Source organism: Macrobrachium nipponense, chromosome 1, assembly GCF_015104395.2.
Source record: "Macrobrachium nipponense isolate FS-2020 chromosome 1, ASM1510439v2, whole genome shotgun sequence".
Taxonomy (NCBI): Eukaryota; Metazoa; Arthropoda; class Malacostraca; order Decapoda; family Palaemonidae; genus Macrobrachium; species Macrobrachium nipponense.
Genome location: NC_087200.1, coordinates 142,638,418 through 142,655,533, shown reverse-complemented (window position 1 = coordinate 142,655,533; position 17,116 = coordinate 142,638,418).

Sequence of the window (17,116 nt, the reverse complement as noted above, 5' to 3'; positions counted from 1 at the left end):
TTAGTTTAAAGCCCTCAACTATTCATTAAATTTGAAAATGGCAATAACGAGAGTTATGCCTCAACTGTAATGATATTATTTCAATAGACTTAATCTTTACTCATATGAAATAGAATTAAACTGTCGGTTGTTGATTCTCCCTTAACTGAATAGCGATTAAAATATAGCAACGTCTCCCAAGGAAAATTTAGCTTAGTTTTCTTTAATAATCACTACTAGTTAAAGAAAATGTAGATTCATCTATTTGTCTTCAGGTTTCAGCACTGGGAATTTGGGAAATGACAATGAGCGTAGTTCATCGAATTTCACGAGGTAGTACGCCACAGCAGCACTAAAGTATATGGATACTTGAATATTTTTATTCGGGGGAATATGTAAGTTACAAAATTGGATTAAATATTTGTTTAAGGGTCAGATGTTGGTCACGGAACTTGAGTTTTTGACCATACTTCGTGCATCGTGCAAGATGCATGCATTCAGTTTCTTCCTAATAAAGCACTAATAAGCAGTATTACACTAATTACGCACTATTGAATGTATAAATCCTAATTTATAAGTAATCCTCAGAGCAGTACATACGTTGACAATACTTCATGACAGCAAAGATTGATGGTTATATACCTTTGGTGTTGTTCAAAATATTCAAGACTTAGTCTCTCTCTCTACGTCATTGAAAAATACATAATTCCAGGAAAGTAAATAGTGACATTAATTTATGAATCATTTCCCTTAAAGCTTTTTTTGGTAAAGGGCTCGGACCCTTTCCCACTGGTTCGGTTCTGTCTTGCATATATTTTTTTTTTAGTTTAACTATTTCATTTCATCCTTATCGATGGAGAAAATATAAAAGATTCGAAAACTAAATATTAACATTTCATATTGCTTTACACTTTTGTGGTTTACATAAATAACGATCATATATATATATATATATATATATATATATATATATATATATATATATGTATATATATATATATATATATATATATATGATATATATATATATATATATATATATATATATATATAATATATATATATATATATATATATATATATATATATATATATATATATATATATATATATGTATATATATATATATATATATATATATACATATATATATATATATATATATATATATATATATATATATATATATATAATCAATAGAACTCTTGAATTCATCATTAAAGGATTTTAGGTGGGAGTGTATTGCAGTGTTTCGAGCGAAATATTTTAGGATGTATAGTTTCCCGTAGAATATAAAATGCATTTTTTTTTTTTTTTTTCGTTGTCACATTTACCAAGTTTTTTTCTCGAGGTTAGTTTTTATAATACAATTCGATAGCGCTAATCACTCCACTTAATTACTTGCTATAAACACTCATGCAGTGGGGTGTAATTTTTTTTCTGGTTTGGGTAGCAAGATCATTGAAATCAACGGAAATTAAAACTTTTATTGTGAAAACAATTTTAAATAATCCTACAATATTTTTTCTCGTAGCCTGAGGCTAGGAAAACATTTCTTGATTTGGTGAAGGACTGCTAGAATCTCTCTCTCTCTCTAACCATAATTACTCGACGAGTTATTTTCCCTAAGATAATGACCGCCGGCCAAGTAACAATACCCGTTGAAGTCCCTCTTTGTACTTAATCAATCAGGAGCCGCTCACGGTCTTTGTTTCAAGAGAGTGACTCGGGCGCTTGTGATTGGCTAGAAAGTTAGTAGAGAGACATTACTGAAAAAGGACTTTGAAATTCAGGACGGAGCTCGTTAGTTTGGTCTTTCATGTCAGTGTTGCACTTTAGTATTCTGATGCTGTCTTGTGAAGAAATTTTCTTTGAAACTGCTATTTTCTGAAAGTGGTGGTGTTTTGTAAGATTGTATAATAAGCTCCCACTTGAAATAAAAAAGAGCAACTGAAATTATTAAGGCTTTAAAAATTGGAGGATATCCTTATTCTCTGAGTGCTATAAGAAATACGAAAGCCACCAGGAATTGGGGCATCAAATGTATTTTGCCGTGTTTAGTACGAGCCCCTGGGGGTTAATTACAGTCGTCCGAATAAATATTACTTAAAATTATTGTTCAGAAGGTAAAACTGCGAAGAAAAACCGCAACTGCCATAGTCTAGGCCGCCGCGGAATAGTAATATAGATCCACCACGGAAAATCTTGGGAACCTTGCAGGTTAATTAATGATATCGTTACGTCCCATAAGAGCCCATTCAAATTCTAAAGGGTTCACACCACAATTTTAATTAATCAGATTTTCTTCACTTGAAAAGCATTCTTTTCAGTCTTTATAATCTGAACATATTTTTGGTTCTCCAATATGAGTATTTTTTTGTGAATTAAATAAAATAAAAATAGACAAATATTCAGAATGGTGTAGTATCCAAATACGTTCAATCTATAGAGAAAGATTCCGGAATAATAAAATGCATTTTGAATGAAGAAAATCAGATGAAAATTACGGGGTGTGAAGTCTTTGGAGGGCCAAAAAAGCTTATTTCCGGGAAATAGCGTTTAATGTTTGTAAAGATTTTCAGCTGCATAACTTCATGAAAATTTATCTGAATTTCATGAAATTTTGACAATCTTCCTTTCTATACACTGTACGTTGAATTATAAGCTAATTTTAGGCAATAACTTCACACTGACTGCAAGGAACGTTCCCACGAATACGAAAGCCTCTAGGAATTGGGGCGTCAAATTTATTTCGCCGTGTTTAGTATTAACCCCTGGGGATTATCACAGTCGACACTCACCCACCCCCCCCCCCCCCCCCCCCCCCCCCGCCAAAAAAAAAAATAACGGTAAATTCTTAATAAGCAACCCAAATACTATAGGAAACTAATTTTCAAAAAAAATACCCGTCGCAGAGTTTAGCTAGATTTACATTTTATGCATAATAGCCTATGTCTCTTCATTTTATTTATTTAGTACGAGATAGACTGGTTAGATGAAAGTTTTTCTGTTCAATGTTTTGGTTATACTCATTACGTTTTCTGTGGATTAGTTTACGCTTACGATACATAGAAAACTAAATGTAAGGGTAAACTATGATAAATTTATAGCTTTTTTCATAGCTGATGAATATTGACTTTTTTAATACCAAAGTATGAAAATAGGCCTCAAAGTACCGAAAAAGGTAATTGAAGTAAGAGTTTTGGACCTCCCCGCTCTCCATACCGTGAAAACGACTCCCTTAAAAATGCTAATCTTTGTAGGTTTTATCTTGAAAGTCTTGAAGTGTCTCCAGTGTATAATTGAAATGAAAATGAGTTTCAGAGGCTGCAGCTGAGTAGTCAAGAGTGTTTAGAAGAAAGTCTTTGGATCCTATGAAATTTTCATTGTATAGCCTACTACTGGGTAATTTTTTTAAGGTACTTTTATTGATGGATTATGCTGTAGCATAGCAATTATGTCCTTGCTATGCCTTAGTGGTTAATAAAGCCAGTTTTGGTAGCTGGTAGGGAAAAGCTTGGCCAAAGAGTTCAACTTCACACTCGAGTTTAATTTGAACGTCCTATGTTTGAACTTAATTCGGTTTTTTAAATTTCGAACGGAAATCTTTAAAACTTTCCTCAGCGTTACTGCTACATATAGGAACTGTTATCATCTACACTGCTTACTGAAGGTAGTACAGTCATGCGTAAATCTGAGGCCACATGATCATATTTTTGTACCGTACAAAATCTCAACGCAACGCAATATTATTATCATTATTATCGACAAGTTGCGATTTCACAGCTAACATTATTTTCCCCGTGGTGTAATAAGGTTAGCAGTGCCGTCAATGACAGCACGCTTAACATGCACCTTGAGCTGAGTCCTTGGCTAACATATTAACTTCTGCAGCATTATAGCAGTTGATCTAATAAGCTCAACAGTCATATTCGAAAAAGAAATATCAAATACGACAAGGTTTATTTTGAATGTTGAAGTTTTAGGCTGTGTTCAGGCTGCCTGTATGTTGGAAAATTTGTCTAAAAATAGTGTAATCTAAACCTTCTGAGATGTAATCTTTTACTATAGAATTTACCAGTGCAGATTACCTGTTCTCTGAATGATAAATTATTTAAATTATATGGAGAGAATGGCTGTTATTCGAAATATCAATTAGCATTAAGGCCTATGGAGCACTTGCTTTTTACCTGGCGTAACATATTTTATTTAAAAGTCGTCCTGCTTGCTTTTGGTCTTTAATTTATTCATAAGGTAATTTGAAGTGTAAAAATGTGCAGATAACATCATATTCTTCCTGGCCAGAAATCAATAGAGATGGGAATGCTAAGTGTAAAAAATCTAACACACCTAGGCGTAAGAACAAAATCTTGACTTTTAATCAGAGAATTGCATAGGTGAGTAAGGAATTATTTTTAAAGTGGTTAAATAATATTTGTAATTCTAGCAATAACTCCCCACGGAATGCAAAGAACTGTCTTGCAAATACAAAAGCCTCTTGGGAATTGGGCATCCAATGTATTTCGCCGCATTTAGTACTAACCCCTGGGGGTTACAGTCGATGCCCCCAAAAATAACAGCGATTACTTAGTAAGCACAAATACTATAGGAAACTGTAATTTCCAAAGAAATACCCAACGCGGAGTTATTACCTAGATCTACCGAAATATTACTTAATTATATTTTTATGACAACCCAAATATTCCTCAAAAATATAAAATGTTTTCAAGATAATTTCATTGTTGCTATTTATTGCACAATTATGTTCTAGGTGGTTCATGTGGCGCCGCCACTCTAATGGCTGCATGTCTCAAACGCTCTGCATATTTTAGGGCTGTTGCCTTCGTATAAGAAGGCACCCTGTGAGGTTATGTAAGACTTGCGATAATTTTACGCTAAGTCGGTTGGTTATGACTTCCATACTCATTGGAGTGTCTTGGGGTTTGATGATAACTTACGAAGTCAATATCTTCTTTGGTTATGACGACAGAGATGTGTTCAAACTCATGATGATAACTTCTAAGTTCATTCAGTCTCTTTCTGATGTGAGGTTTCTAGTAGAAAACACTGAGTACAAAAATACATCTATTCTTCTGAGATTACATGATGAAATTGTACAGGTCTTCTAATGATGATGGCTTGATCACTTCTGCTCTACAATCTGGTTTACAAATCATAAAGGAAGCAGACAGTAGCTCGAACATACGAACATACACACAGATGATATAGGTTACAAATCACGTAGGCCATTTGAGCTATAGGTCACGCTGTTTGTCTCAAGCAGGAGGCTTGGACTAAAGTTTACAAAACAAATGAATAACCACAGGTGACGGCAACTAGACACCGACTGATTACAACACGTCATCTTAGCCTACTTTATCGTATATGTCATCTTAGCCTACTTTATCGTATCTGGTCTGATCACATTCCTGCAAGCAAACTGGTTGACCTCTTGGGTCACTGGTTTTAATTAATCAAAGTTTTAGTTTTTTATATATGGAATAACATTCCATATTTGTATTATGTAGCACTTACACATAGAGCGTCCATCAGAATCACTGGAGTGGTGATCTCCCTATCGAGCATGACCTCGAGCAGCAATATTGAAAGAGGTCTGCCCAGATCATAGTACTATGCTTCATTACTATTACGATTTTTTACTACTATTGTTTATCTTTATTATTACTATTATTATTATTAGTTAATTCTTCAGAAGCAAGCTGCATCACCAGTTTCTAAAAGACAATTAACAATCCTTCATTTAAAGGTGTTTTTTCAGTGAATCTCATCTTGTTTTCTTGAGGAAATGTTATTTTAACCCCCTTTTCCACCCAACAAGCATGGGGGCCCCTGTTGGGAATCGGGGGTTTTGGGTGGGGAAATACCAGAAAGGAGTGCTTTGCAGCAATAATAATAATTGGGAGCACCTACAGATTCGCGGGCCCACTCGTCCGCCGACCGAAATCGGCGGAAGAACACCAAAACCAATATGGCGGTGATACCAAAACAACAACAAACAAAGTAGGTTGCGACTACATATCCGCGATGATTGATTTGTGTGTGCTGTCAGTAAGGCCGTGGCGGAACGGCGCTTTGCGCCTTATCCGCATATTTAAAGATTCTTGGCAAGCATGGCATTTACTGGCAAGAGGTAATGTTGCGCTGCGCGCGCTAGCCACGGGTTACAGTAAGGCTACTTACCGTGGCGGATGGATTTGGGTGTCGCATTGCTTACGCCGACGTCCTTTCGTCACTACAGAGCAATCAAACCTTAAGGCGTTCCTGTTGTAGTAGATCTGACAAATAGCTCCACAACACTCGCAGTTTTTTTTGCTTTAGAATTAAATCATGTCTTTAAGCATATTCAATCGCAACTTCTTGACCACCGCTAGAGAAATAATTATAAAATTCACCATAACCCACATTGCACTGCAAACAATCGGTAGGAAATCGGTCTGTCAAAATTAATGCCAGAAGGGCCAGCCACTGCCTCTGCCATAGCTACAGGAAGACAAAATGCCGGTTTTTGCTTCATTATTCGAGTATTCATTCAAACATGGATACCAGTGGACACTGGGCAGGTAACTTTATTACTAAGCTGAAATGCTAGTGAAACTTAGTTTTCGACCCAAGTCGTTCGTAATTGGTTATGAAACCCATGACGTCATAACGATGTCACACCTCTCAGCCAATAATGAGTAACTGGAACTGCTTTTGTTTGCATAAGAAAGTAATTTAGAGGGCTCATTAAAAGTAAACATTACCGTAGAGGAAACACCTCTCCCGACATAGGAAAAATTCGAGGTAAAAACTTATCAAGCTCATTTAATTCCACCCCGTTCAATCTCTCATATAATGACTATACTTTTTATATTACTTTTCACATGCTCTTTCCATGTAGGTGATTCTTTATTAATATCCAGTGCAGAGTGCTTCTGAAGAATTACCTATTATTATTATTATTATTATTATTATTATTATTATTATTATTATTATTATTAGGGTAATTCTAAGCCCGCATTCCGCGGTACAGTAGACTATGGCAGTTGACGTTTTCCTATGTTATTTTACCTGCTGAACAAGAATTTAAAGTAATATTTATTCGGTCGGCTGTAATTAAACCATAAATTACCTCTGAAGACTACATGACAGTACAAAGGGTACATGTATCAACTACAGAGTTCAAAGGTAAATAACAGATTAGTTACAGTCGACCGGAAAAATACTACCTTAAACTCTTGTAAAGTAAGCAAAATAACATAGGAAAACGTCAATTGCCATAGTCTACTTCGACTGAACAATCTTCAAAATGTTGGTTCGTGGCCATGAAACGTAAATAAACCGTCATATTTGAATGCTGGTAGGGGGTGTGGGATACGTAACTAACAGGGAGCCTTATGTCCGGTAAAGGGGTGGGGGTGGGGGGTTACCGGAAGAGGAAGGCAGAGGTACGAGTTGGCAAAGCCACGCTGGGATATGGTAGTAAATAATTCCCAATAAATATCACCGACATCAAAAGCACTAAACCTTTGGAACACTAAAACACAATATAACAAAGTACATAAAGATTAGGAACCTTACCTTAAAGGGGTGGAGGGTAGAGTTCAGCAGCCGCTTTCACGAAGGCATGGATCCTCGTCTTGGGGTCGTGGAAGTGGATTTTAAAGTACGCCACTGCCGTGATCTTGACAGTATATTACCAACCTTTCATACTGCCCCGAGTAATGGGCTGAAATGTCCTTATAACTAACGAAACAGTTAACACATGTATACGGGGCAGAGTCGAGTTAGTAATGAGGCCCGGAGGAGGTGGAGGTGCCTGGGAGAGCTTCCGCCATCTGGCTGGTTGATAAGTGAAGTGAGACACTGGCAAGTTTGTCAGGAGAAGGGGGAGTGGGGTGGGGGGGGGGGGGGGGGGGGGGGGGGGGTGGGGGGGGGGGGGGGGGGGCGGGGGGTGGGCGGCTGGAGACCACGAAACAGAAAAAAAAGCACGAACACTGTATTGCAATGGGTGGGCAATATAGGAAATGAGGAAGGCCTGTTTGGGGGTAATCGAACTTGACAAATGTTGAGTGAAATCGTACAAACATAGCTTGTTTTATGTTTATGAAACCAAAGTTATCGTGTATTATTATTATTAAAGTAAAAAATATTGCAATGAAACCTTACAGTAGGGACACATATTTTACATAAGAGTTAATAATCCATACATACATGAAAATATATATTAAATATCATTACAGTAATCCCTCACCTATCGCTATTAATGTGGACCAGAACCGACCGCGATAAGTGAAAAACCGCGAAGTAGGGTCCCCTCTATTTTTTAAATGCGTAGTATACATTTTTGTGTGTGTACATGAACATGTATATGTAAATAATAACTGTATTCTTATAACAAGATACATAACTCACCTCTATCAATGTTGGTATCGAATCATGTTGGTATCGAGACTAACCTTCTTTTCCCGACAGTCCGTTATCCACACTGATAACGCATTCTCCATTTGCACAATCCTCTTATTACGAGGAGTCACAACGTGCTTAGTGTCCTTGGAGAACGTTATTGAGGCAGTTTTACGGATTTTTAATTCGTCTTTTTTTATGTAGCGAACCGTTGATTCATTCAGTCTGTACATGCGGGCAACAGACGCATAGCTACTGTCTGCCTTAAACATGTCCAATAATTTCACTTTCTCGTTCACCGTCATCCTTTTTCTCTTCTTCTTGGGAGGATGTAGAGGGTGTAGGACGCTTAGGAGCCATTTTCAAGGGGGTCACAAGCACTATTTTGCACAAAAAAAGCACAAAAGAACAGCTAAAACTTTCATGCGGCAAGAGTAGCGACACGAGCGCGAGAGAACAATGAATACGGTCTTCCTTCGCTGGGTGCTGGGCAGGGAGAGATGCTGGATAACGCGTCTCGGCGGCTCGGCAAATCAGCTTGCGAGATTCAGGAGCCGAGATGGCCAGCGAATCAGAGAGGTGGATTTTGAGTTACGCGCCATCTCTGTGTTGATACCTGATGTTCTAATGTACTCTCTCTGCCTTCTGCTAGCGTTCGCGCCATTTTTTCTCAACTTTGAATTTTTTATGAATATTTTTGAAAAATCCGCAATGCACTGAGGGCGCGAAACTTGAGGCGCGAAGTAGCGAGGGATTACTGTACACGGTTTTTTACATCTGGTATTCACACATCTGGTACTAGTATAAATTATCAAGTACAAGTCTAAGGCCATTTTAGTGAATAATGAATAGAATATTATCAAGTTTCAAGGATCAGAGTGGCCAGTTCAGGGGGTGATTGAACATAAGAAATGTTGAGGACAATCGTAAAAATTGTGTAACCTAACCAGTGGGCTCCCCCCATCCCCATAGCCCCCCTTAAAGGAAGGCAATCTTAGAAGTGTAACATATAGGTTAGGATAGTAACCAAACCAACCTAACCTAATAGAATGTATTACCTGACCGGGGGGGGGGGGGGGATCGGGCCCCTCATAACCCCCCTTAAAGGAAGGTAATCTTAGAAGTGTAACAGATAGGTTAGGATCGTAACCTAACCAACCTAACCTAACCTAACCTAACCTAACCTAGTAGAACATGTTGCCTGGCCAGGGGGGCCGGACTTCTTAGAAGTGTAACATATAGGTTAGGATCGTAAACTAACCAACCTAACCTAACCTAGTAGAACATGTTGCCTGACCCTTAAAGGAAAGTAATAGTAGAAGTGTAACATATAGGTTAAGATCGTAACCTAACCAACCTAACCTAGTAGAACATGTTACCTGGAAGGGGGGCGGAGCCCCCCTTAAAGGAAGGTAATCTTAGAAGTGTAATATATAGGTTAGGATTGTAACCTAACCAACTTATCCTAACCTGACCTAGTAGAACATGTTGCCTGACCAGTAACCCCCCTTAAACTTAAAGGAAGGTATTCTTAGAAGTGTAACATTGAGGTTAGGATCGTAACCTAACCATCCTAATCTAATAGAACAAGAAATTGTTATGGGTCAGACAGGCATGTCAAGGTGAATATATAAAAAAGAAGGGAGAAAAACGCATGTGTGAATTGGAATGTGTAAAATGAAAAGATGTAATACCAATTTCACGAAAAATGTCATACCAACAATTTCAAAAAATGTAATACCATTAATTTCATGTCATTGACAGAAAGGTCTTGAAACGACCTAAAACCGCCTTCTAGTCCCACCCCTCAGGAGGCTTTCAGTGGCCTGCCCTCAATTGTAATGTAATATTGTAAGATATATAAGGCAACATTATGAAGTGAGAACAAGTCAGTGCACATATTAAACAATACTATGATGAATGGAACAGAAATAAAAGCTTGAAATAATATTACACAATTACAAAACAAATGAGGAAAAGGAATATATGTAACAATGCATGAGTCCTCCCCAAAAACCTCCTATCGCAACGTAGGGTTAATAATGCATCATAATTGGTTAAATACATGTAACCCCCTACTAAACCCCCATCATTTATCTCCTTAGGAAGTTTGTCTCTGAACTAAAAGCTCCCTTATATCTCGGCGCATGCGCAGTAGGACTGGCGCATGCGTAGTAGGATTCGGCGTCGTAATAGCAGTAGCAATAAGTGGATTTTGGCTATGTAACAGCTCCATTATTGGTTTATTTATCGCTTTATTTAAGCTTGTATTTCGTGTTTCAAATGTCATAAATAAGAGGAAATGACACAATAACACTACAAGACCTTCCCCCAAGTGTTTTACCCCACCCAAAACCCCGCATTCCCATTGGTCCCCCTTACCGTAGGATACAGTTGAACGGAATAATTCGCCCAAGTGTTTTACCCGACCCAGAAACCCGCATTCCCATCGGTCCCCCTTACCGTAGGATAGAGTTCAAAGGTAAATTACACGTTAATTACAGCCAGCCGAAAAAATATCTTAAATTCTTGTTCAGGAGGTAAAACTGTATAGAAAAACGTCAACTGACATAGTCTAGTTTGCCACGGAATAAGGGTTTAGATCTACCATTATTATTATATATTTATTTATTTATTTATTTATTTATTTTGTCTATCAGTCCTCCAGCTCGACTGGGTGGTATTTATAGTGTGGGGTTCCGGGTTGCATCTTGCCTCCTTAGGAGTCCATCACTTTTCTTACTATGTGTGCCGTTTCTAGGGACTAGGATCACATTCTTCTGCAGGAGTCCTGGAGCTACTTCAGCATCTAGTTTTTCCAGATTCCTTTTCAGGGATCTTGGGATCGTGCCTAGTGTTCCTATGGTTATGGGTACAATTTCCACTGGCATATCCCACATCCTTCTTATTTCTATTTTCAGGTCTTGATACTTATCCACTTTTTTCTCTACCTATCTCTTCAACTCTGGTGTCCAATGGTATCGCGACATAATGAGTGATACTTCTTGATTTTGTCAATCTACGTCACGTCGGTCTATTTGCACGTATCAACCTATCTGTTCTGATACCATAGTCCAGAGGATCTACCTGATCGTTTTCTATCACTCGTACCCCTTATTACTACAAGGTAGCTGGTGTTTCTTGCAAAGGCTCCAGTGGAGGGCTTTTGCTACTGAATCGTGCCTCTTTTTGTATTGGTTCTGTGCAAGTGCCGGACATTCGCTTGCTATGTGGTTTATGGTTTCATTTTTCGTATTGCACTTCCTAATCCTACATATGGGAGAGATGTTACTTCCATCTATCGTTCTTTGAACATATCTGGTTCTTAGGGCCTGATCCTTCGCCGGTGTTATCATTCCTTCAGTTTCCTTCTTGAGCTCTCCCCTCTGTAGACATTGCCATGTGTTATCGCTGGCTAGTTCTTTAGTCTGTCCATGTATTGTCCGTGCATTGGTTTGTTGTGCCATTCCTCTGTTCTGTTTGTCATTCTCCTGTGTCTGTATAAATATTTCTGGGTCTTCATCACTTTTATCAGTCTTTCTTCTCATGCACTCTTGAGCCACCTGGTTTTCAGATATTGCCCCAGTGCTCTGTTCTCGATGTCCTCTATGCTTAGTAGTCCTCTCCCTCCTTCCTTTCGTGTTATGTATAGTCTGTCCGTATTTGCTCTTGGGTGTAGTGCTATGTGTATTGTCATATGTTTCCAAGTTTTCTGGTCTATGCTGCGGAGTTCTGCCTTCGTCCATTCCACTATACCTGCGTTGTATCAGATAACTGGCACTGCCCATGTGTTTATGTCTTTTATCATATTTCCGGCGTTGAATTTTAACTTGAGTATCGCCTTGAGTCTGAATATATTCTTTCCTGATCGTGTCCTTCATATCTTGGTGTTTTATATCCCATCCTTCCATTATTCCCAGGTATTTGTATCCCGTCTCATCTGTGTGTTTGATGTTGCTCCCATCTGGTAGCTTTATCCCTACAGTCCTTGTTACTTTGTCCGTTTGTATGTTGACTAAGGCACATTTTTCTATTCCAAACTCCATCCTGATGTCCCCAGATACAATCCTTACTGTCTGGATTATGGTATCTATTTCCTTGATGCTCTTGCCATACAGCTTGACGTCGTCCATGAACATCAGATGGTTAATTCTGTTTCCTCTTTTCTTGAGTTGGTACCCAGCATCCATCTTCTGCAGTAATTTTGTCATGGAAATCATAGCTACTACGAAGAGTAGTGGGGACTGTGAGTCACCCTGGAAGATCCCTCTCCGAGTATTAACCTCTGCTAGTCTTATTCTAGAGCTTGTAAGTATTTTATTCCAGTTGCGCATTGTATTTTTGAGGAAGTTGGTGGTGTTTTCCTCTGGCCCATATATTTTCAGGCATTCTATTAGCCATGTGTGTGGTATAATGTCCAAGGCTTTCTTAGGTTGGTTTTCCTTCTACTGTTCTCCATTACCCTTTTGTCTATCAGGAGCTGGTCTTTTGTTCCCCTACACTTCCTTCTGCAGCCTTTCTGTTGGTGGGGGATGCTGTTTCTATCCTCTAGGTAGTTGTATAGCCATTCTCTGATGATACCTGTTAGTAACTTCCCCATTATTAGTAGGCAAGTGATAGGTGTGTGGTTACCGGCTATATTTCCCTTACTCTTGTCTTGTTGTACTAAGGATGTTCTTCCTGTGGTCATCCATTTGGGTACATGGTGATTTGTGATCCAATGCTGGAGGAGTTCTGCTATTCGTGGGTGTAGGGCTTTGAAGTCTTTGAGCAAGTATCCATGGACTTCATCGGGACCTGGGGCTTTCCAGTTGGGCATTTTCTTTAGTTGGTGTCTGACTGTGTCTGTCGTGATCTCAGTGAATCTTTTTATTCTCCGTTTCTTCTGCCTTGACTTCCTGGAGCTATGTTGCATGTTTGTTGCGTGATACCGGATTGCTCCATATGTTTTCCCAGAGTCTCTTACTTGGTTCGGCTTCAGGAATTTCTTGGTGGTTGTCTTCCCCTCTTAGTTGGTTGTATAGTCTTTTCTGGTTGGTTCCGAATAGTTTGTTCTGTTAGTATCCCTTATTCCTGTTCATGTACCACTGGATCTTATGTGCTTTGGCCTTAAGCCTCTGTTTTACATTTTCCATTGTGTTGTTTAGTCCCCTCTCCTGTACTTTGTATTACGTATTATTATTATTATTATTATTAATGCTGGTATTATCACTAGACCCTATTTAATAGGTTGGCCTAAGCACTCCAACCACTGTGGTCAAGGCCTAAGCATCTGCTCTTGGATCTAAGCAGTGTCTAGCATAAATGGTACCTGTAAATTAGAGGACTTTCTTAGCATATAGTTACTAAGCACTAACTAAACAGTAATGTACAATAACAAACACTAACATTCACAATACACTTACTAAACACACTTAGTATACACTCACACTCACTAAACACACACTTGCTATACACTCTTATTAAACACACATTTATCATACACTCGCACTCGATAACACTAAACTCTCACTGAAATTCAATACTCGCTATACACTAAATGCTTACTAAACACTCATAGAACACAAAACACTCAATAAATACCCACTATACCACAGACACTCGGAAAACATTCATTAAGCACTCACTTAATCCCAAACATTCACTAAGTACTCACTATACACTAAACATTCACTAAGTACTCACTATACACTAAACATTTACTAAGTACTCACTATACACTAACCACCCACTTAACCCCAAACACTCATTAAACACCAAATTCTCGCAAAACCCTAAATTCTCATTAACCCCTAAACACTCACACTAAACGGTGAATAAACATCCACTCATCAATCATTAAACACTCAATAAACACTTACTCACTAAACATTCATTGAACACCCATACATTCACTGAATACTTACTAAAAATTCCCTAAATACATATATTACTAAACCCTAAACACTCGCTAAACATTCACTGAATACTTGCACACTAAATATTCACTAAACACTAAAATTCCCAAAACATTCACTATGGCTCTAAAGACTCACTAGACATTCACTAAAAACTTAAACAATAAATATTCACTAAACACTAACATTCACTAAAAACTCAAACATTCACAGAATACTTGCATACTAAACATTCACAAAACATTAGCTAAAACCATAAACTCACTGAACATTCACCAAACACTAACATTCACAAGACAGTCACTAAACACACAATAAACATTCACTGAATATTTATGTACTAAACATTCAAAAACCATTAACTAAAACCATAGACTCACTAAACATTCACAGAATACTTATACATTCACAAAACATTTACTAAACACGCACTAAACATTCACTGAATACTTAACACACTAAACATTCATTATCATTCACAAAACTACTAAAACCCTAAAGACTCGCTAAACATTCACTGAATAATTACACAAACATTCAATAACATTCACTAAACCCTAAACTAAACATTCACTAAAGAATTATATACTTATAAACATTCACTAAACACTTAATAAACTGAAAATTAGCTAAACACTTACTCATTAAACATTAACGATAAAAAAATCAAAATTGCACTATTGCCCTGTTCAAATTGCTGGTTACCTTTAAGAATGGCCTTAAGGTTGCAGCGCTGCCCGGGTGGAAGACCACCGAACTATGCAGTACTGGTATGAGATCGCAACTCCCGCTGATATCAGTGGATGCGTTCTAGCTACAATAACTTATTTGCCTTTTTTATAGCGTTGAGGCGTGAAAACAATCAAACACGACTATTTCAAATTTTATGGTGGTATTGAAAGTAATATTAATATTATGACATGGTGGTATTGAAAGTAATATTAATATTATGACAATTTTTATAATAACTTTTGAATTGGGGTTTGATGATTACTATTTATTTTCAAACGCATTGATGAGTGAACGCGTTTAGAAGAGGATTAGTCACTTTCCCGAGATTTGGCTATTCATGATATTTTCTTTTTGAAATAAGAGATTTCATTCTTATGATGCATATTATGGCGTTATTGTATGAATGTGTATTTGCACTGAAATTAGCGATGAATATGGAGCATGCTTGTTGCCAGTTCGTGAATTTTGAACAAAATCCTATGCAATCATGACTTATCACGAGAGAGCATAGCTGTACAAGATGGAGAAAAACTTTTAATGTACTTTCGAATTACGGAAGTTAGATCATTTACAGTTATTTAAATTTTAAACTTTTCCTTTATTACTTTTGAGGTAGGAAGAAAGAGGGTTATGTTAATATGATAACCTTAATTTTGTTACTTTTAAGTGGTTAGTATGATAACCTCCTTTTTAGGTTGACATGCAGAACAATAGCAGCCTACTGATTTACAATGTTTACTTCATATAGCCATACATGTTAATTACTATAATTGTTGTTTCAACATTTATTACTAAGCAGTACTACCATTATTCCTGTTCGTTATATATGTATATGTATTGATGTTTATATGTCTGTTGATTTACAATGTTTACTTGATATTCATACGTGTTAATTACTATTAACTGTTGTTTCAACATTTATTACTAATTAGTATATACCATCAATCGTGTTCGTTATGTATGTATATGTATATATGTATGTATATTAATGGGTATTGCGAATTTATTACACATTTGCCATTAGCTTGTAGTTTATTTTTTTTGCCCTTAACACCTGTAATCTTCTTTCATTAACTGCTTGTTAACTCTCGTCAACCCTCCACCCTCTCAACCAATAGCAGCCATGCATTTTTACTCCCCCACCCCATCCTACCTACCCCGTTTCTTACGGTCCACTCCCATAATTCCCTCCTGCCAATACCTCCCTTTATACCTTAATCCATGTCCACTGATCATCTGGACGCCATGGCTGCCTGCAACCCTGGAACCTCCTGCTCCTCCGAGTCCCTTCCTAAGGGTACTCTACCACTGGCCTGTAACCTAAGCTACAAGGATTTCTCGTTGTATTACTCGCGGCATTGTGACCGCTTAATCCAGCTTTGTCAAGATCATGGCCTTTTAAGGAAGCAGGTCTTTTTCCCCCATTGTGGTCGAGAGTGCACACTTGACCTTTGGTAGATAATATTTTTAACACGAATGTAAAAAAACAATGTTGATTTTATAAACAAATTGAATAGTTTAAATTTGAATTTTTATTTTAATATGGTTAGTTTTGATGTTTTCTCTTTATTTACAAGAGTGCCTGTAGATGATTTACTTCAATTTTTGGAGGATGAATTAGAACATCATAATATTCCCTTAACTGTAGCAAACCTCATTAGCCTCATAAGTTTATGTATCAAAGATAGTAAAATTTGTTGTAATGGGGAATTTTTTGTACACAAGTTTGGCATGGCTATGGGTAATCCCTTATATCCTGTCCTTAGCAATATTTATATGGCATTTTTTGAGACAAAACCCTTACCAAGAATTTTGCCCCAAAAATTTATATGGTTTAGGTATGTGGATGATATTTTCTATATTTGGCTAGTTCACGAAAATCTCCAGGAATTCCTTAATAATCTCAATAATTTAGTCCCTTCTATAAAATTTACTGTAGAGGAAGAAAGATATTGTAATTTGAATTTTCTTGATGTAACTGTCCATAGAAATGATAGAAATTTCACCTTTTCAGTCTTTCGGAAATCAATTAACACTGCTTCTTTTGTTCATTACTACTCCAATCACCATCAAAATGTTAAATTCTCGGTTTTTTTCTGGGA